At 47.6% G+C, this 21,850-nt stretch overlaps 1 long non-coding RNA gene across 1 annotated transcript; it reads right to left on the bottom strand.

The window, feature by feature from the left end:
• LOC110260735 lies at nt 2,654-19,816 on the bottom strand. Its single transcript, XR_002344099.1, has 3 exons — nt 18,231-19,816; nt 4,754-4,819; nt 2,654-3,090 (listed from the first exon to the last, which is right to left on the bottom strand). It is a non-coding gene; the product is annotated as an uncharacterized LOC110260735 (long non-coding RNA).

Raw genomic sequence — 21,850 nt, 5'->3', positions numbered from 1 at the left:
TCACAGTTGAGGAATAAGCCATCAGCAGTTTTAGTGCGGTTCCATGCGCCTGATGCACAGTGAAGCCAAAACAAACTGAAATGTCAGAGTTTGGAGCAGAGAAAGGTTAATTGCATGGCCATGCAAGGAGATGGGTGGCTTGTGTCCCCCAGACATCCCGAATCAAAATTGCAAAACATTTTTAAAGACAATGTAAGAGAGGGACGCGTGGTTGGTTGTTGCAAACTTCTTGGTTCTTGCAGCTGTCCACAGAGGTCAGATCACAATTTTCCCGTAAACCTCCAACAAGATACATGTTATCCTGCAGAGAGGAGCTAAAGCAGAGGATGTGGGGGAAGGGCCTGCCTGGAGAAGGCCCCAAAAGATCCTGTTCCCTTACAGCAGGACATGCTGAAAGCTCAGGCTTCTTCAACCTGGCCAGCATAGCCAAGACCTGGGCTCAGCACACAAGCCTCATCTGCCCTCCTAGCCGTGGATAAATACCCTCACTGCAGTGGGGGCACGTATAGTTAGTGGGATGGAGCGAGTCCGGTTGCTATTGAATTAGTTGCAAATTCGAGCTTAGCTGGGTTCTTTCATCATTAATGATCATCCAACAGCAATGCTGAGCGTCTACATGCCACGTACTGCGTGGGATGCCAAGGAGAGGATGAGGGGCTGTGACATGTCAACATTTAACTCATACAGAAGAAAGGCTGGGCACGATCTTATGCTCTGCTTTAGAGAGAAAGTCAATAAATAAACATGAAGGCAGTAAAGAAGGACACGGAGTATGTTATCGAAACGGCAGACGAAAGAGTATGGAGGGAGTGAAAAGGCAATGAATGGGTGTTAATCTCCTGGCGGTGCAGCCAGGCCGGGTTTGCAGGGTGGATGGACCAAGACTGGTTCAGAGGGCAGGGGAAGCCATAGGGAAATGGTACTGTTGGAGTTCCCGTCGTGGCTCAGTGGTTAACGAATCCGACTAGGAACCATGAGGGTGCGGGTTCGATCCCTGGCCTCGCTCAGTGGGTTAAGGATCTGGTGTTGCTGTGGCTGTGTTGTAGGCTGGTGGCTACAGCTCTGATTACACCTGTAGCCTGGGAACCTCCATATGCCGTGGGTGCGGCCCTAGAAAAGGCAAAAAAAAAAAAAAAAAGAAATGGTATTGTTAGGCAGAAGGGGTGGGGCTCTCTGAGGTGAATGAAGGGCTGGATAAGAAACAAGCAGACTGGATGGTAGTGTAATGGGGAAGAATAAACCTGACCCTATATTAGAGCTCTTACTGTTGTTTTAACCTTATTTTTACATCTGTCCCATTAGATAAAAAGTTGCAGAAGAGAGGATAACATTTGTTTGGTTAGAGGTCTATAAGGACATGGTGACCTGACCTACCTGCAAAGCTGCAAGAAAGCGGGATTTTTGCACCAAGAAGTTTGTAACAATTATCCACTCCCCCGCTCCCCCCTGTAACAAGTATCAACTCCCTCCTCCCCCGTCTCTTTCGTTGTATAAACAGAGCCTGAATTCTGACTGAGAAAAAGATGGTTCTTTGAGACAAAGCTCTGCCATCTTCTCTGTTTGCTAGCTTTCTTTTTGTCTCTTTGCCATTTCTTGGGCCGCTCCCTCGGCATGTGGAGGTTCCCAGGCTAGGGGTCGAATCGGAGGTGTAGCCACTGGCCTATACCAGAGCCACAGCAACGCGGGATCCGAGCCGTGTCTGTGACCTACACTACAGCTCACGGCAATGCTGGATCCTTAACCCACTGAACAAGGGCAAGGATCGAACCCGCAACCTCATGGTTCCTAGTCGGATTCGTTAACCACTGAGCCACAACGGGAACTCCAGCTAGCTTTCTGATTAAAGTCATTATTCTTTGCCCTAACAACTCGCCTCCCAATTTATTGGCCTATTATAGTGTGGTGAGCAGAAAGAGTTTGGACTTGGTAATAATAGGGCTGTATGTTATAAGGTAACATAAAAATCAGCCAAACCCAAAGAAATCTCTAAGAAGACAACTTGAATAGTCTAGTAAGCAGAAGTTAAAAGATGACCTAGTGTTTTGAGTTCCCTGGTGGTCTAGAGGTTAAGGATCCAGCATTCTCACTGCTGTGATGTGGGCTCAGTCCCTGGCCTCAGAACTTCAGCATGCCATGGGTGTGAGGAAAAAAAAAAAGAACTAGTATTGATACCTTTGGAATAGAAGAAAATACCTCAGAACAGGAAGTAAAGCAGAAGAATAATTAGCAGAGAAAAAAAATGCTATGGGATTGGAGGAGTAATATTTAATCTTTTTTATTTTTTTCTGATCTTTTTAGGGCTGCACCCATGGCACATGGAGGTTCCCAGGCTAGGAGCTGAATTGCAGCCAGAGCAGCCGGCCTACGCCACAGCTACAGCAATGCCAGATCCAAGCCCTGAGACCCATGCCGCAGCTTGCAGCAACACTGGATCCTTGACCCACTGAGCCAGGCCAGGGATCGAACCCAAATCCTCCTGGATACTTAGTTGGGTTCTTAACCTGCTGAGCCACAATGGGAACTCATGAATTTTTAAAATTTTTGAGTTGAAAGAACCCATAGTTCAACAGCCTTATTTTGCAAGGAAATCAAGGTCAGTTAAGTGGCACAGACAGAATTCAAGTGGGCTAGTGAAGTTCAATCAGACCTCTTATTTTATTTAGAAAGTGATACAAAAATTTTTAAGGTTCAGACACAGAAACTTCAGCAAAATAATTAGGAGAGCAGAGGAAACAGATTATTAGGTTTGGACTCATGACTTTGGCATTCTGATTCCAGAAAACTGAAAAATTCTGATCCTTGGAGAGCTTTGGTGGACAGGGAGCTACTTTGCATTGGGGTTAATCAGGATGGAGAGAATCAGGTCATGCAAAACTCTTGGGAAACATGGTAGGCAGAGGACTCGAGTCCTGGACCTTCACCCCGCCCCTGGGGACTCCAAGATCAGGGGACAGCCCGGGTAGGCTGAGGGACTGGACCTCTTCCAGGGAGCCCCACTCTGGACCGGGTCACCCGGCTCCCATCCAGACTCACGTCAGCCTCACACACTGTGATTCTCTGACACTTCAGCCAGCGTCATCTCTCCACACCCTATTATATCCAAAAAAAAAAAAAAAAAAAAGAAACGGAAAAAAAAAAATTTAAGAACTTTCCCAGGGACTAGGAATGCATTTCATTTAGCTTCCTTTGAAATACATCGTTAGACTTGGGTTCCTCAAATCTGCCAAATACTATAAATATGTATGAAGTCGCAGCAGCCTCCCACACTCATGGAGAGGCCAGTGTTTGGTCAGACAATCGGACAGGGAGAACTTTTAAGTACATACTGTTCTACTAAAGCTTGCTTTTTTCCCATTCTGCTCTCCCTCCTTCTTTTGCCTCCTCCTGCTCATCAACCCCCACCCCCCAGCCCGCCCCCCAATAGAAGAAATAATTGCCATGGGGGCTGAGCCTGGGCAGAGCTAAAGATTTCTTCTTTCCCTTCAAGTGTTGCAAAACCTTAAAACTGTGAGGGAGTAACAGTCCTCTTCCCCCCATATCCTACCCCCCTGCCTCCTGCAAGACAGCTCTTTTCTGGCAAACAGGAAACTATGCCTGGGCTTGGTCTTTGCACTTCTGGCTACCTTCCCCTCAGGTTCTTCCTGGCTATTCAACCCAGTTAAAAATAGTAACCACCAAAACCAGAAGTAAAGATGATTTCATTGTCTGCCCACTGCAACTGGTGGCTTGATTTGGGTGGTGGCAGATGGGGCCAGTCCTCTGACTCGCCACATTGGGAATTCTTGTAGGGTCAAGGCTGGTGGTCCCTCCCACAGGATTTCACCACCTTGGTGCTCCCCAAAGCAGGCAAAGCCAGCTTGCCACGCTTGTGTGCACACAGATGCAAAGCGGGCGAGATCACCGCAGAAATCCACCAAACTACGCCCTGTCCCGGGCACAGCCAGTGTTCGTGCAGGTGGCCCACACCCCCTGGCTCTCGAAGACAAGGCCAGGGCAGAACCTTCTGGCTTCTGAGCCACTCCTTCTTGCTATGGTCTGGAGAAAGTGCATCCTCACCCAGACTGACAAGCCCAAGAATGTGTACAATTCTACTCAAAATCAGTGAGCTGTCCAAGTGACAAGTACAGAAGGGACCCAATGGTCTTCCAAGGCTGGGTGACAAGAAAATTAATTTTCCTTGAGAAGGAACAAAAGATCACTAGCAGTTAATTGTGAGAAATAATGGAGAAATCAGGGAGTTCCCACTGTGGCTTAGCAGGACATGAACCTGAATATCCATGAGGATGAGGGTGTGATCCTTGGCCTCACTCAGTGGGTTAAGGATCCGGTGTTGCTGTGGATGTGGCTGTGGTGTCAGCAGGCAGCTACATCTCTGATTTGACCCCTAGCCTGGAAACTTCCACATGCCACAGGTACAGCCCTAAAAAAAAAAAAAAAAAGAAAAAGAAAAAAAGAGAGAGAGAGAGAGAGAGAAAGAGAAATCAATTTTTACCATAAAGCACTCCGCCTGTACTCCCTGCCAGGTCATTAAACTCCTCCCAGAAGAAGTAAATTCACAAAGATGAAAAGCTCCTTGTCTTCATGATTCTCTCTTTTACTTAATTTTCTCCTCAATCGATTAATCAGGCAAGTGGATTTTAAAATAACTTCTATGTCCTGACACCTCCCATACTGTTGTGGCCATTCAGAAGGTTTACAAGATCTGTTTGCTGTCTTTGGGGACTTTATAGTCATGCAAAGAGGAAGAACTCACTCAGCTGAAGTAAACTGGAAACAAAACACACCAAGTATTCACCTTGGCAGGCTCTGGAGACTGTGGCTGTGAAAAAAAAATCATAAATAAATGCCTGCCTTCGGGGGCTTCTGATTTAATGAGAAGGCAGGAAATAACTAGGAGAAATAAGTAGGATATATGTCATGCTGATAATGTAAGTGCTTTGGAGAAAAATGGAACAGCAAAGGGGGACCAGAAAAGATAAATAGAAAAGTTTGTACTGAAAAAAATGACATTTGCATACATAAGACTGGCGTTCCCATTGCGGCTCAGTGGGTTAAGGATGGCTCACTGTGGCTCAAAGTGTCTGTGAAGAAGCGAGTTTGATCCCTGGCCTTGCTCAGTGGGCATTGCCAAAAGCTGCAGTGTAGGTCACAGACGTGGCTTGGATCCGATGCTGCCGTGGCTGTGGTGTAGGCCGGCAGCTGCAGCTCCAATTTGATCCCTGGCCAGGCAACCTCTATATGCTGCAGATGTAGCCCTAAAAAGAAACAAACAAACAAACCAACAAAAAACAAACAAATAAACAAAAACATAAGAATTCAAATTGCTTGGAGTTCCTGTCTGGCTTAGTGGTTAATGAATCCAACTAGGAACCATGAGGTTGTGGATTCGATCCCTGGCCTTGCTCAGTGGGTTAAGGATCCGGCATTGCCACGAGCTGTGGTATAGGTTGCAGACTCAGCTTGGATCCCGTGTTGCTGTGGCTTTAGCGTAGGCCGGCAGCTACAGCTCCGATTGGACCCCTGACCTGGGACCCTCCATATGCCGTGGCAGCGTCCCAAGAAATGGCAAAAAGACCAAAAAAAAAAAAAAAAAAATTCAAATTGCATTGTTTTGGCTGTTTAAGCTCTTTTTTTTTCTTTCTTTCTTTCTTTCTTTCTTTTTTTTTTTTTTTTTTTTTTTTTTTTTTGGCAGCTCCCAAGGTATGGGGAAGTTCCAGGGCCAGGGATGGACCCCATGCCACAGCAGTGACAATGCTGGATCCTTAATCCACAGAACCACTATTTTTTTTGGGGGGGGGAAGTTTCAGTTCTTTAATAGAGGGGCAAATCAGTAGTCAGAGAAAATTTATGAAAGGGGTGAGGCTAAATCTAAACCTTTGAAAGTCAAAAATCTTTCTCTAGTTAGAGAGAGGAATGAGAGGACAAAATTAAAATGATTATACTGAAATTCTGTGCACTGCCATAAATGATTTCTCTTATCTGTTACTATGTTACCCACTTTAAAGAAAAACGATTATGTGGCCTAATTATACCCTTTGGGTAGGTATTTCAGGATCTAGAGATTTACCGGGGATGGCTGGGGGTGTCCAGCCCTGGGACTGGGAGGTGGCACGGGGTGTATGGGCGTCCCTTGCTCTAGCAGTGCTGGCTGGCGAGGGGAACTGGGCAGAAGAGCAAAGGCTTTGCTCTCAGCCAGAGGCACGTGGGTTCAAGCCTTGCTTGGCTACGTCCTCATCTGGATGCACTGCTTCCTTCTCTGAGCCTCTGTTTCCTCGGCTCTAAATCGGGAACTTTCATGTGCTGTGGGTGGGGCCCTAAAAAGACAAAATAAATAGATAAATAATAAATTAATACATAAGTAAATTGGGACTACTCACTTTTTTTTTTTGGAAACAGGGCTGCTGTAAGACATATATAAAATATATAAAGCCCTCAGGAAGTTATAGCTATTCTTATCATTATCACTGTCATTTTATCATTATCATGAAATCGCAGTGAGTCTGTGAAATGAAGCAACCCTATGGTCGTTGTGCAATGTGGTCGTAAAGCCTGGAGGATGCTCATAGGAGCCAAGCTCGTACTTCCCTGGAGGGCTCTCCGCTAGGGTGAGTGACTACATGGGGGACAAGGTGAGGTTAAGTGATGCACTGTGGTCGCTAGATGCTGGGGGTATGCTTAGACCGCCCACCCTGACCTTGGCCCTCAGGACAGAGAGTACTTTCAGGGCCTGGGAGCCACTGCTGGGAAGGGGGAGTTGAGAAAAGGCAGCAGAAAGGGGACGGGGCTGACCAAGGAGCAGGGCTAAGCCAGGCCCCAGCTCAGGGCCCCTGAGCTCCTAGAAGCCTCCCCATGGAAGGTGCTAGTGCTTCATCTGTGTCTCCGAGCAGCTGATTTCCTGGCAGTCTTTTCCCAGGATGAGCCTGGGGAGAGCAGGTCTTGGGACTTCCACCCTCCCCCTACCCTCTCTCTTCTTCTCTCTTAACTGATCTCGACAGTTCACCCACGTGAGCATTCAGAAGCCACATGACAGAAACTTGATAAACACAGCCGGGACACATGGAGACGGTCCAGGCATTAAAACTGGCCTAGAGATGGCCTGAGGGAATCAGTAGTGGGTGAGTCAAGAAGGGCAGAAGGCACTGGGAAGGTTGGGAAATAAAGCACGGGGCCCAGAGAGCCGAATGCTTCAGAACAAATTAAGTCTGCGGAGGAGCTCCCTAGTGGCTCAGTGGGTTCAGGATCCAGCGTTGTCCTTGCTACGGCTCTGGTTCTTGCTGTAGCGGGGTTCCATTCCTGGCTCAGGAACTTCCGCAGGCTGTGAGTGTGTTCCCCCCACTACCAAAAAAAGTCCATGGAGTGTGACAGAGCTAACTCTCTGGATGAGGGGAAGACCTCCCAGATTGGGCTTCCTCAGCGTCTAAGCAGCTTTGCCAAAGGGCATGCTCACCACTGAGCCCTGGTCTCCCTTTCAGCATAAGGGACAAGCATCTCTGTGGCTTTGTACACTGTCCCTCCCATGCACAATCTAGATTCTGTACCATGGTGGTGCCTCGGGCCTCTTTTTGCTTCCCATAGGTCTATCTGGACAGGCTTTCAACAACTCGCCGGTTCACTGATCAACAGGGCAGTTGCTAGGGCTTCTTAACCCTTCATTTCTGTTTAACATTATTGAACATTTACTACAAGCCCGGCACTGTGCTTCAGCAGCACCGCCTCATTTTATTCTTGTAAAAAACTTTACGAGGCATGTACTCTTATATTTGTTTTGCAGAGAAGGAAACTGAGCTTTAGAGAGGTTGCACAATATGCAGAGGCCTCACAGTTAGTAGGTGGTGGGGCCAAAATGCAAACTCAAACACAAACAACTGTCTGCTTTTGTCTTTTGAAGCCCACACCCGCAGCATATGGAGGTTCCCAGGCCAGGGGTCGAATCAGAACGGTAGCTGCCGGCCCATGACACAGCCACTGCAACCGAGTCTTCTACCGACACCACAACTCACCCCAATGCCGGATCCTTAACCCACTGAGTGAAGCCAGGGACTGAACCCACGTCCTCATGGATACTTTGTTAACCACTGAGCCACAAAGGGAACTTCAGCAACTGTGTGCTTGAACACAGTGCTCACCATCCACCATCCAGTATCGCTTAAGGTTTTGACTTTTTTATGTCTATAAAAGTGAGTTCTGGAGTTCCCGTCGTGGCGCAGTGGTTAACGAATCTGACTAGGAACCATGAGGGTGCGGGTTTGATCCCTGGCCTTGCTCAGTGGGTTAAGGATCCAGCGTTGCCGTGAGCTGTGGTGTAGGTCTCAGAAGTGGCTCAGATCCCGTGTTGCTGTGGCCCTGGTGTAGGCCGGCGGCTACAGCTCTGATTCGACCCCTAGCCTGGGAACCTCCATATGCTGTGGGAGTGGCCCTAGAAATGGCAAAAAGCCAAAAAAAAAAAAAAAAAAAAAAAAAAGTGAGTTCTAAGGGACAGGAAATGAGTGATTTTTCTTTTCTTTCTTTTTTTTTTTTTTGAGACAGCAGGGAGATTAACTTTTTTTTTTTTTTTTTTGTCTTTTCTAGGGCTGCTCCCACGGCATATGGAGGTTCCCAGGCTAGGGGTCCAATCGGAACTACAGCTGCCAGCCTACACCACAGCTCCAGCAATGCGGGATCCGAGCTGCGTCTGTGACCTACACCACAGCTCACGGCAATGCTGGATCCTTAACCCACTGAGCAAGGCCAGGGATCGAACCCGCACCCTCATGGTTCCTAGTCGGATTCGTCAACCACTAAGCCACGACGGGAACTCTGGGAGATTAACTTGTTTGTAGTACATTTTTAATCTTCCATTCACTTCTAAATAGATTTTGTTCAATAAAGATAATAGAGCACTGGGTGGGGGGAGAGATAAATGAGGCGTTTGGGATTAACATGTGTACTGTTTATATATAAAATAAGTAAACAGCAAGGACCTACTGTAGAGCACAGAAGACTAAATTCAATATCTTGTAATAACCTATAATAGAAAAGAATATGAAGTGAATTTAACTGAGTTACTTGGCTGTATACTTGAGACATTGTGAACTAACCACACTTCAACTAAATAATGCCCCAAATAGACAACCAACTATGTTTAGGTCTAGTTAATAATTAGTAGGATTTAAACACAAAAGACCATTTTTGTGGGAGTTCCTCTGTGGTACAGTGGGTTAAGGATCCAGCATTGCCACTACAGTGGCTCGGGTCTCTGCGGTGGCACAGGTTTGATCCCTGGCCTGGGAACTTCCACTGGTCATGGGCATAGCAAAAAAAAAAAAAAAAACCCAGAAAAAAAAAAACATGAAAAAACAAACCTTTCTTGCTAAGATTCCTGTGTTTCCTTGTGATGAGTGTTAAGATGGATGTGCTTAGAGGCTGGGGGAACTCCCAGGTGGGTACCAAATCCTCACTGGGGCAGAGGGTGTCTTCCTGGGAAAGCTGATGCCCAAGCTGAGTCTCGAAGACCAGGCCAGAAGGAAAGGGCATTTCAACCAGGCAGCTCATTGAAGGCTTGGAAGTGAGCCAGAACCATGTGGCTTTGCCCATTGTCCCTCCCATGCACCATCTAGATGCTAGATGTGAGGCTCGAGGGGTGAGGGGTTGGGTGGTGAGAGGTGTGGGATCAGACCATGAAAGGCCTTGTGTGCTGGCTGAGTAGTGGCATGTATTCTAATAACATGGGGTGGCATTGAATTGCTTTCAGTAGAGGAGAGACATGGTGGTTTGGGAAAGTCACTCAGAGAAGAGCCAAGAAGAATCAGAACAGTGCACTTTTCATGGGGAGACAAGCCAGGGAGCGAGTGTAGAGATCCATGTGGATGATCAGGACCAGGGGTTCCCAGGGCTTTGATTTGGGTGGAGGACCTTAAACACTCTATTGCCCTCCATCCCAAATCAGAAAAGCTATGCTACGCCTTCATTCCAGCGTTATTAACATCATCCTTAAATTCAAATTGGTATTTCTCTCGTTCTTACATCAAACGGCCATTGAGCATCACCAAGAGAGTCTACAGACATTATTCAGAGCCTTAGGAGCAGGTGCTGTTCAAAGTTTCCACGTAGGTCTTATCATTTCATCTTCCCCTCAACCTTCTGGGGTGATTCTGATTTTCTATATTTTAGTTGTAAAGAAGCTGAGGATTGGGGTTCCTGACGTGGTGTAGTGGAAATGAATCTGACTAGGAACCATGAGGTTGTGGGTTCAATCCCTGGCCTTGCTCAGGCGTTGCCATTGAGCTGTGGTGTAGGCTGACAGCTGTTGCTCCTATTAGACCCCTAGACTCCATATGCTGCATGTGTGGCCCTAAAAGGCAAAATAAAAATAAAAGCTGAGGCTCAGAAAGACTAAAAACTTGCTCAGTTGTCTCAAACTTACAAAGCTGGCCTTCAAACCAAACCTGGCATTCTCGGCCAAGTCCCATTATGCATTTTTGGTATTTGTTCTCGGGGCTTCCCTTCCCCACCCATACCCACACTTTATAACTGTTGGTTAATAATCCAGGTCCTTTAAGAAATTCATTTTTTACCCTCCAATTCATGTAACTGAATAAGGCTATAGGTTGTGTCAGGCATCGTACAGAAGGATTTGCTGTCTGCAAAATGTTTTCACCTATGTTATTCCTGTTACATCCTCATCTGCTGCAGTGAGGTAGGAAAGGCATCTCACGGATAAGCAAAACGAGGCTCCGAGAAACAAGGGTCCTATGTGAGTGACACAGCTTGCTGTTAATGCTCTGAATCTGTCCTTTTCCTTGTTATTGCCTTTTCTTCGATTGACTGCATTTAGGTGGGAAGGGGGCATCATATGATGTGCTTTTGGTGTATAGAACTCTGGAGAAAAAAATTGTTTGACTTTTGGCTATTTCTTTGTTCATATCCAACCCAACTCATTCAAGAAACCCAGAATACCTACAGGGTCCGGGCACCAGGTGTTCAAAGATGCCTGTTTTGTGCCTTAGGGAGTGAGTGGTACACAGAGGCGAGGGACACAGGACAGCGGAAGGTGAGACCATGTGGCATGTGCCATCACGGAGGCCCATGCAGAACCCTCTGTCTCGTGCGCAGGGGTTACTCATTCTGCTTAGGGTGGGATGGAGGGATGGGGAGAAGCTGACATTTGTATTGAGAGGAAGGTGAAACAGGGAGAGAGGGCTGGGCAGCAATGATAACATCATGGGTATCACTTGCTAAGCCCTTGCTATGTGCCAGTCCCTGTGTTAAGGGCTTAACAGGTATGATTTGCTCCTCCCAATAAGCCCATGAGGTGTCAACTGGTATTATCCTCATTTTACAGATGAGGAAGTAAAGGCTTAGAGAGGGTTTGCACCTGAGCAGCCTGATTCTAGCACGTTCTCTCGACCACTGCTGCACAGGGCCCTGTATGCGAGCTGAAGAACAGAGCTTGAGCAAAGCCCCAGAGATGAGAACAGGCCCAGCATCCTTGAGGGGCAGGGTAGAGGTGCAAGAAGGGCCTAGGCTTGAAAGGTGGATGGGGCCAGGATGTGATGGACCTCGCACTTTGTGATTTTATCTTGCCCCGAAGTGAGATGGCAGTCACGTGATCTGATTTGATATGATCGGTGTTTCACACTGATAACGCTGATGGCAGGACAGAGCAGGAGCCCTAAACGTCTGTGCCTACAGGGGACCGGCCCCCTAAAACCAAGGAACCGGGCCCAGTGGGAAGGAGGGGGATGTCCCCGCTGAAGGATGCAGGCTACACACCTCCGGCTCTTTCCAGCTCATCTAAGCCCCTTTGCAGCCAGTCCCCGTGATTTTTAAAGAAACTTTGGAAAACCAGCACTTTATTAGACATTTCCTGGTTTAAAAATGTAGGAAATGAATTCAGATTATTTTTAGAACATTTCCAGGGCCAAATAAATTCTGTGTGTCGTCTGTTAGTTTGCCACCTCTGGTTTGGATGGTGGCTTGACATAGAGAGCGTGTGGAGGCCAGGAAACCAGTAGCAGGAGGCCACTGTAAAAGTCTGGACAAAAGAAGAGGCCTGAGCAAAGGTGCTGGCTGTGGATGTGAAGAAGAGGGAGCAGGCTTGAGATATTTTTTTGGCCCGACCGGAGGCGTGTGGAAGTTTCTGGGCCAGGGATTGCACCTAGCAGTGACAACCTCAGATCCTTAACCCATCCTTAACTTGCTGTGCCACTAGGGAACTCAAAGGTACTTTTGAATGGATTAGATAGGACCTGGTGACTTTGGACCTGGAGTCTGGAAGGAGGAGTCCAGGTTGACTGGGCGGATGATGGAGCCATTAGTTCATTTAATTTGGGGACAATTATAGAGTATCTCCTAGATGCAAAGCATCATGTTGGGAGCTGAGATGGAGCGAGGAGTAAGACGCAGGACCTGGCTGAAGCGGTCTGCTGGAGGTCAAGTGCAAGGGATCTGGGGACACAGAGAAAGCCCTCCTGGTCCTAGAAGAGAGGTGTCGGCATGGTTCTGCTGAAAAGGGAAACGGGAGACTGGCACACGTGAGAGAGAAGATTTCCGAACTGATTTGGACCTTGTCGGGCTGAGCTTTATCTTCAGGCCAGCTCCTCTGCAATCTGATCCCCGCTCTGTTGTTTTTAGCTTTGTGACAGTTAAAAGTCCAGAGAGCTCACTCACATGACACACCCCTGTCTTGCATCATGCTTTCCCTTTGCCCTCTGTTAAGATGGTCAGCAGAAGCAGGTACATGGCAGAAAGTGTCACAGATGCTGGCGATACCACCATTGCCCGCGTCCTTTCCAGCTCACTTCCCCCTAGCTGCTCATCTGAGGTGTTGCAATATGTGTCAAATGAACCTGGGCTTGTTTTTTTCATTTACTCATTGTCGTGGTGGTGAACAATCTGGTTTCTTTCTGGTTTATTATCATTATTATTATTATTATTGTATGGTGGATTATTTAGGGGGAAGTTCTCTGAGCTGTTAATCATTCCATCTCCTTCCTGAGAGCGTCCCACATTTTTTTCAAAAACAGGCATGGCTTTGCTTCATTCATTTGGCAAATAATTTTTCGGCACCTACTACGTTCCAGGGGCTGCTCCAGGGACATGGGATGCATCCATGAATGAAGGATTCTTCTGCTCACATGGTCTTACTTCCCTGAAGCCCAGAAGATTTAGCTTGCGTTGATTTATCTGTTTTGCTCCAAGGATGCGCACAAACCCGGATGGCTGCCTCGCAGCCAGGACAGCCTTCCCTCCAGCCCTTCCTCAAGTGAGGCTGTGCTGTCCATCATCTGAGACTCTCCATTCTCCTGCTGTGGATTGTTCATGGTGTGGCAGCCCCTTACCCCGGTAATCGGAGCACCACTGTCCCCCAAAGAACCTTAAGTGCTTCATCCAAGTTCTTTTTTTTTTGTTGTTGTTTGCTTTTGGGGCTGCATCCAGGGCATATGGAAGTTCCCAGGCTAGGGATCGAATCGGAGTGGCAGCTGCCAGCCTGTGCCACAGCCACAGCAACACAGGATCTGAGCTGTGTCTGTGACCTACGCTGTAGCTCACAGCAACACCAGATCTTTAACCCACTGAATGAGGCAGAGGATGGAACCCGCATCCTCTTGGATACTAGTCGTGTCCTTAACCCACTGAACCACAAAGGGAACTCCCACCCAAGTTCTAAATATCACGGTCACTGCCTTTTCTCTGATTATAACTTCGTTTTAAATCCCACAGAAGGCAGCTTCTTGACATACTCTGAAAACAATTTATGCTCTCTGTAGGCAATAAATTGACTGTGTCTTTTTTATGATTTTCATTTTATTTATTTATTTATCTTTAATTTTCCTTATTATTATTATTATTATTAATTTTTGGCCATGCCTGCGGCATGGGGAAATTCCCAGGCCAGGGATCGAACTCTCGCTCCAGCAGCAACTGGAGCCATGGCGGTGACAATGCTGGATCCTTAACCTGCTGAGCCACCAGGGAACTCCTTGACTGTGTCTTTGAGCCTGTCATAAAGACTCTGTCATCAGGTCCATATTATCGAATTCTTTATCCCAACAAAGAGTCCTTTCTTGGGGACAGTCTCCAGATACTCCAGAGAGTGGAGAGCAAGCTCGAGCTGGTCCATTGATGTGAATTAGTAGAGCAGGCTGTTTAAGCAGATGTTCCCCGGGGTGGCTGGTTGTCACCAGGTCTCAGGGCCATGCAAGGTAAGCCTGGGCTCATCAACAGAAACCTGCAGGGGGTGTTTGTGCTGAGGGAGATCCCCACTTAGAGCATGGTATGGGGGTCTCTTGGTGTTGTAGCTGCTCTCTGCATGTCTAGGGAGCTCTGACTTGGACGGCACCCAACTCAAAGCCACCTCACATTTCTGGGAGGCCTCCTCCTTTTTGGATCATCCTCAAGCTACAGCAGACCCTTTAGAGCTTTCGTGAGCCACAAAAAAAGAGAAGCAGCATAGAGGAAAGAAAAAAGTAATAGCAAAATGGGAGTTCCCGTTGTGGCTCACTGGATTAAGAACTCCACTGGTATCCACGATGACGCGGGTGTGATCCCTGGCCTCGCTCAGTGGGCTAAGGGTTCGGCGTTGCCATGAGCTGTGGTGTAGGTCACAGACACGGCATGGATCTGGTGTTGCTGTGGCTGTGGTGTAGACCGGCAGTTGTAGCTCCCATTCGACCCCTGGCCTGGGAAACTCAAAATGCTGCAGATTTGGCCCTAAAAAGGAAAAAACAAAACAAGACAAAACAATTAATAGCAAACAAAGAGTTAAAAAGAAAATACAGACACCTAAGAAACCTAAATGCTGTACCTTAATAGTTTTATGGCCTTAATCATGTCATTAGGCCTCTCTGAGCCTCAGGTTTACCCTTCCAATAATGTGAAAAAGAAAGATGTTCAAGGCAAGGAAATTATGTCCAGAAGCTGCTATGTAAATGTAAGTTTTTACTGTTGTTGTTACTATTTTTAGCAGGCCTCCCTTCCTCGGTCCACACTGTTCCCGACCCGAATCCTCAGAGTGGCACTAAGGGCTCTCCCTGGGCAGGCCGAGGACAGCCCAACAGCCAATGCCTAGCCCTTCACCCCCTGCCCTGCCCATCAGTCAGCCAGAATCTGTGCAGCTGTCACCTGGTCACCAGTGAACAGGGATCTTGCATTTCATTACCTCTGAGCTGAGGCTGGAAAGTCCTTGGCAGGGGCTCCTGCAGCATAGCCTGTTCCCCTGCCCCCCGCCCCCCGCCCCCAGTTTGCTGAAGGCACCCCAGGGCACCAGGAGACAAGGAGCTGTGAGCTGATCTGTAATCGATGGCTGGCACACCCCCGGGGGCCCCCCTGAGTGCCAGTGCCAGGCTCTAGCCTGTGGGAATGACTGGGATCATATCCTGAGCCAGGCGATGAAGGCATCAAATGGGTGCTGTGAGGCCAGGAACCTGGAATTTGGGGGAGTGGATGTGCTCCTGCTGAGAACACTCATGGGGCAGTCCATGGAGAAAGACTCTTCTCAATCTCAAATTCCCGGCCACCACCCAGCCCTGTATCTCTAGGATTGGGCAGTCTCATTTGGCTCCCTTTTTTAATTTTTTTATTTTTTGCCATTTCTAGGGCTGCATGTGGAGGTTCCCAGGCTAGGGGTTGAATCGGAGCTGTAGCCGCCAGCCTATGCCAGAGCCACAGCAATGTGGGATCCGAGGTGCATCTGCAACCTATGCCACAGCTCACGGCAAGGCCAGATCCTTAACCCACTGAGCGATGCCAGGGATTGAACCGGTAACCTCATGGTTCCTAGTCGGATTCGTTAACCACTGAGCCACGATGGGAACTCCCTTGGCTCCCTTTTTTTAGATCAAAGATCAGGACAACTTAGGAACTGTCAATCATTGTTTATGTGATAAAAAGAGAAGACAGAAGTCCAGCGGGAGCTGCTTGGCATCCGTTCAAACATGCTTTGCATGACCTTCTCAAATCGGGAAAGTGACCAAAACATGCTAGCCGTGGAAGGCACCCTCGAAGGCACGAGGAATAGGATCCATAGGGCTTAAGGGAATTTTCTAAGGTTGCAACACTTTTGCATGTTGAAATCAGTGCCATGTGTCAGTCCAAGGAATGGGAGACAGAATATTTAATAAGATGGCAAATATGTCATTACACGTAAAGATATGTTATGTACAGAGTTTTCGCCATGGTGTTGTTTATGGTGACAAAAACATCAAAGCATTAATAAAGAATTGTTTAAATACTTCATGATAGAGGCACGTGATGGAAAAAATTGTAGCCATGACAAATCATGATCAACATTTATGAACTTGGGAAAAGCTGTGGGGCTTAGCTAGAGGGACACTTCTCTTGGCCTTCTATTGCGTGACAATAGCAGATGTACGTTACCCTGGGTAATATTTTACATATGTATGATGCAAATACATGGATATGAAGGTATGTTTACAGTCATTATCTCAGAGGTGAGGTCTGGATGAGTTTTTTTAACCTTTTTTTTTTTTTTTTTTTTTTTTGTCTTTTTAGGGCTGCACCTGTGGCATATGGAAGTTCCCAGGCTAGAAGTCAAATCAGAGCTGTAGCCGCCGGCCTACACCAGAGCCACAGCAACACAGGATCCAAACAGCGTCTTTGGCTTACACCACAGCTCACGCAGGGCAACACCAGATCATTAACCCACTGAACGAGGCCAGGGATGGAACCCACATCTTCAGGGATACTAGCTGGGTTCTTAACCTGCTGAGCCACAAGGGAAACTCCCTCTTTTCCTTTTTTAAGTTTTACTGAAGTATAGTTGGGGCACACGGTTGTGGTAATTTCTGCTGTACCACAAAGCGATTCTGTTATACACACACACACCCCCATTGACATGCGTTCGTTTTACTTGCTTTACTTGGCTGATCACTTAGTTGATTTTAATTGAACGCCTGCTCTGTAGCCAGCACCTATACTGGACCTGCTGCTGTCTAGGCAAAGGGAGGAAGAGTCACTCTTTAATTCCTTATAAATAAATATTCAGTCCTTTACCTGAAATGGTCTGTCATGCAGTAGGAATAACGTGTTCAGTAACACGAGAGGCCAAAGGGAGAAGGTGCCATACTTTGAATATCTACCTTCCAGAATGGACGGCAGTTGGCACTCATTGGAGGAAGGCAGGAAATTTTCATTTTTCATTTTGGTTGCAACTGCTTATTGGTTTGCTTGTTATTTTTCTCTGGTCATGAATCTGTAACAAGGTGGACAGAGATTAGGAGGTCTGTCCTTTTAGCCACTCTGGCCACCTGTCCATATGCAACTGCCTGAAGAATTGATCACAGTGATTGGGAGCCCTCTGGTAACTGTCCAAGGTTACGATGTCAGCCAAGTTCAGATGTCATTGGCGACACAGCCCTGTCTCTTCTCTAACTACATACATGGCACCGTTATGCTAGGGAGACTTTGACTCAGCTGGGAGATACTCAGCCAAGATCCCGTATTCTAGGAAGCTTTTGGAATTTCATCCAGTTTTATCTTTCAAAAGCAGTTTCAGGTCAGAGTTCCCGTCGTGGCTCAGGGGTTAACGAATCTGGCTAGGAACCATGAGGTTTCGGGTTCAATCCCTGGCCTTGCTCAGTGGGTTAAGGATCTGGCCTTGCCGTGAGCTGTGGTGTAGGTTGCAGACGTGGCTCGGATCCCATGTTGCTGTGGCTGTGGTGTCGGCCGGTGGCTACAGCTCCGATTAGACACCTAGCTTGGGAAGTTCCACATGCCTCGAGAGTGGCCCTAGAAATGGCAAAAAGACAAAAAAAAAAAAAAAAAAAAAAAAAAAAGCAGTTTCAGGTCAAGCTCACTCAGAAACAAGAAAGAGGAAGATGCAGGGGGTGTTTAGAGACTTTTCATTTTATGAAATTATACTGAAATGAGATCTCTGGGAGAGGAATCTGAGAACATAAACAGTAAAAGGAGGAAGGAAAGAGCTGGTGGGAGAAATTAAGACAGGAGCAAAGCAGAAAGAAGAAAAGAGGGTGAAATATGACATTTCTGGTAAATCCTCAAATTTCAAACTGGAATAGCAAGAACAAACATTCATTTGACTTTGGAAGATGCTATATAGCTTTTGTTTCCACCTATTTGCCTTTCCAGAAGTATTCGCTAAAATTAACGTTGACATCCCCTGCACAAATAATAGCTCTGGCAACATGTTTGGAGAGTCTCTGGGGCTAACAGAGCAAAAACAAGTTCAAACTATTGTTAGGTTCCTAGGGGCCAGTGGGGGTCAGACCTACCTTAGATGTTTGCTCCCTGTATCCTGTCCTGAAAAGCCCTTGATCCACACATCCCTTTCAACTGTTTGTGCCACTTCAGACTTGAAAAATCTGCCCCAAATGGCATGGTGCCAGAAATGGATGCTATTGCTTCAGAAGGAGGCGGCAGCGGTGGGGGGGGTTATTCCAGTGCATGCGTGTAACACAGTGGCACTAGACAAGAGGGGACATTCCTTCCCAGGCCTTTACTGAGGTCAAGGGAAACTTTGCCCAGTTTTTTACCCACGTGGAAAATGTGTCTAATCCACCTTCCAAATGGGGGAAATGCGAGCAGAGAGCAGAAAGGCAGATCACCCCCAATTGTTTGAAAAGATTGTGGGGATGCCCGAAGGAGTGGCTTTCTCCAGCCCCACGTGCTTTTAGATCCTGGAACTTTTACCATCTGCAGTCTCAAAACTGACCAGCTAACGGCCAGGAGAAGAATCAGGCTTCATATTTTAATCACATCCAGAGGCAGAGTAAACTGGAACTTCGACTGGAACAGATCCAATTTCCTGCCCAGACTTGATAACTTTATAAAGAGAGCTCCGTGACAGTTCAAATCCTGGACCTGCATTTAGCTTTGAAAAATAACGTAGGTCCTCTGGGTCCTAGGCCTCTGCATCCATGGGTTCAAATAACCACAGATCGAAAATATTCAGAAAAATTTTAAAAAGTCCAGAGAATTCCAAAAAGCAAACCTTGAATTTGCTGTGCACTGGCAACTACTTACATAGCATTTACTTGTATTTGCAATTATTTACTCAGCATTTACATTGCAGTAGGTGTTATAAGTCATCCAATGGTAATTTATCGTATATGGAACAGGAGTTCCCTGGTGGCCTAGTGGTTGAGGATCTGGCATTGTCACTGCTGTAGCGCATGTTCAGTCCTTCGCCTGGAAACTTCCTCATGCCCACACAGAGTGTATGGAAAGACATGTGTGGCTTATGTGCATAATCTATGTCATTTTATATAAGGGATTTGAGCAATCATGGATTTTGGTATCCTTGGGGTCTTGGAACCACTCCCCCCCAATGGATATGGAGGGACAACTGTGTTTACACAACTTAGTTTTATATGGCTCCATTGCGTGTGTGTGTGCTAAGAGGTCAAAGCATTGAACATTTTCTCTCCAAATTCTACATAACTCCAGAAGTACAGAGCAAAGGGCTGTGAGGCTGACTAGCCCCTTTTGGAAGGCTGTGACTTCTACTCACTTAGGGTTGAATTGCAGGAGGGCAGATCCCCCCACTGGCTGCCCTAGGTGAGGGTGGAGCCCACAGGCCAGGTGGTCAGAGAGGAAAACTAGAACTGTTTTTCTTTTTTCTTTTCTTTTTTGACTGCTCCATGGCACATGGGATCCTGGGCCAGGGATGGAATCTGAGCCAGAGTTGCAACCTATGCTACAGCTGTCACAACGCCGGATCCTTAACCCACTGCACTGGGCCCCGGGATTGAACCTGTGTCCCTGACACTGCAGAAACATGGTCCATCATGTTGCACCACAGCAGGAATTCCTAGAGCTGTTTTCTTTTTTCTTTTTGTCTTTTTGTCTTTTTCTAGGGCTGCACCTGCAGCATATGGAGATTCCCAGACTAGGGGTCTAATTGGAGCTGTAGCCACCAGCCTATGCTAGAGACACAGCAACGTGGGATCCGAGCCACGTCTGCAACCTACACCACAGCTCATGGCAACGCTGGATTCTTAACCCACTGAGCGAGGCCAGGGATCGAACCCTCAACCTCACAGTTCCTAGTCATATTCGTTAACCACTGAGCCACGTCAGGAACTCCTAGAGCTGTTTTCTGAATCCTGCCCGTCTTCAGGTCACCTTCTCAATCTACTGCCTGGCCCTTTCATACCCAGTGTGGAAATCCAAGAATCCAGAAGGACCATGTGACGCCTCTGCTCAAGTACCGCTTGCAAAGTTTCTGCCTTTTGCCCGAGTGCGTGTAGAGAGGGAGGCTGGAGGCAGACTGCTTCCCCTTGGCTGTTCCCTGGCCCCAGATTTCTCTTTAAAAAATGCAACCACCACAACAAAATACAACCAGACCACATGTGCCTCAGCATTGACTCTACCCCTGGGCCCAGCCCCCTCCACATACTGCTTCGGGAAGAGAGAGTTTGAAACCTTCAGACAGCCTTGGAGGTGGAAGGAAAGACAAAAAAAGGATGGGAGAAGGCCTGGAGGTGAGGTGGGGTGGCAGACGGTACCTCCAGGAGGCTGTGCCTTGGTCTGCCCTCACAGCCCCTGGAGAGGGCGGTTCCCAGGTCTCTCCACCAGACACCCTCCTCTCTGGAGGCTGACTCTGCTCAGAGACCACAGGACGCCTCTCCCACTTCTGGGAGGGGCTTCTCTCAAACAGGCATTTTTATTAGCAAATGAGTGATGGAGGTTGAGTGAGCATGTGTGCGCGAGAGTGCACGCATGTGTGTGGTGTTACCCCATCATCCACTTCAGATAATAGTCCCTCCTCTCTGTTAGAAAATATTTTTTTTCCTAAAAACCAAAGGAATGTAGGTTCATGGCAGAAGATTTGGAAAATCTAGACATGTGACCCAGAAGAGAGGAACAATTCATCTACAATTTGACCACCTCGTTTTATCAACATTTGTGGAATAGCCACCAGTCCCTTCTCTGTTCCTTTACGGCACATAAATTCCAGGATACAGGGATCTTGCTCACATCTGTGACTCTGTGCTCTGAACAGTGCCTACTGCATGGCTATGTGCAAATGCACTGGTTGAATGGGCAAATAAAGAACCGAGAAGAAGAATTTGAAAATAGCTTGTCATGATTCAGCAGAGAAGAGCAGAAAGAGAGTTGCTCGGGTGTGGCCGACTTGGAACCAAGCTGCTCCTGCTAATGTGCTGTTCTCCTCGGATCAGTTACCTCACTTCTCTGGGCCTGAGTTCCTTCTTCAGTGAAATACTCATCCTAGTTAATATTTATCAAGGCCTTACCATGTGCCGAGCATTGTTATAAGCGCTCTGCGAGTATTTCTCACCATAATCCCGAGAGAGGTACCGTCTACCCCACTTACGACTGGGAAACTGAGGCAGGCGGAGGTGGCTTTGCCAGTAGACACAAGGCCAAGTGGAGAATGGCTGGGCTCTGGTCTCCAGTGGATGCCTGGTCGTGGGGTGACAGGAGTCCTGGGGCCCCTCCCAGCTCCCGTGCTGAGCGAGAGGGGAGGGAGGCAGGGAGGTGCTTGTGATGGCTATGCTTGAGGAGCTCAATTGAGGAGCAAGGTCCACGTAATTATTACCTGAAGATCAGAGAACAAAGTTCTGAGCTGGAGGACTTCCTCCCGAATGTGAATGTGAGGAGTCCAGAAGGGCACTCATGGAGCATAATTAAAGAGCAGCAGCCGTCCAACCTGCCCCCCATCATTTCGAGGGCTCCTGGTGGGTCCCCTTCTTTATTGTACAGGCTCCCCTGAGGATGATGCCCAGGGTCAGGCCGGGGGAAGTAAATCAGAGGGAAATCCGATCCCTCCTGACTCTGAGCAGCCGCTGATGCGAGTGGTGGGGAAGGAAGACTGGGGACTCTCGTGGGATGATTAGCTAGGATGTCCCCCTCCCCAGCCCTCCCTCCA

Source organism: Sus scrofa, chromosome 5, assembly GCF_000003025.6.
Source record: "Sus scrofa isolate TJ Tabasco breed Duroc chromosome 5, Sscrofa11.1, whole genome shotgun sequence".
Lineage (NCBI taxonomy): Eukaryota > Metazoa > Chordata > Mammalia > Artiodactyla > Suidae > Sus > Sus scrofa.
The sequence above is the reverse complement of the archived record's forward strand: the minus strand, read 5'-3'. Positions and strand labels throughout refer to the sequence as shown.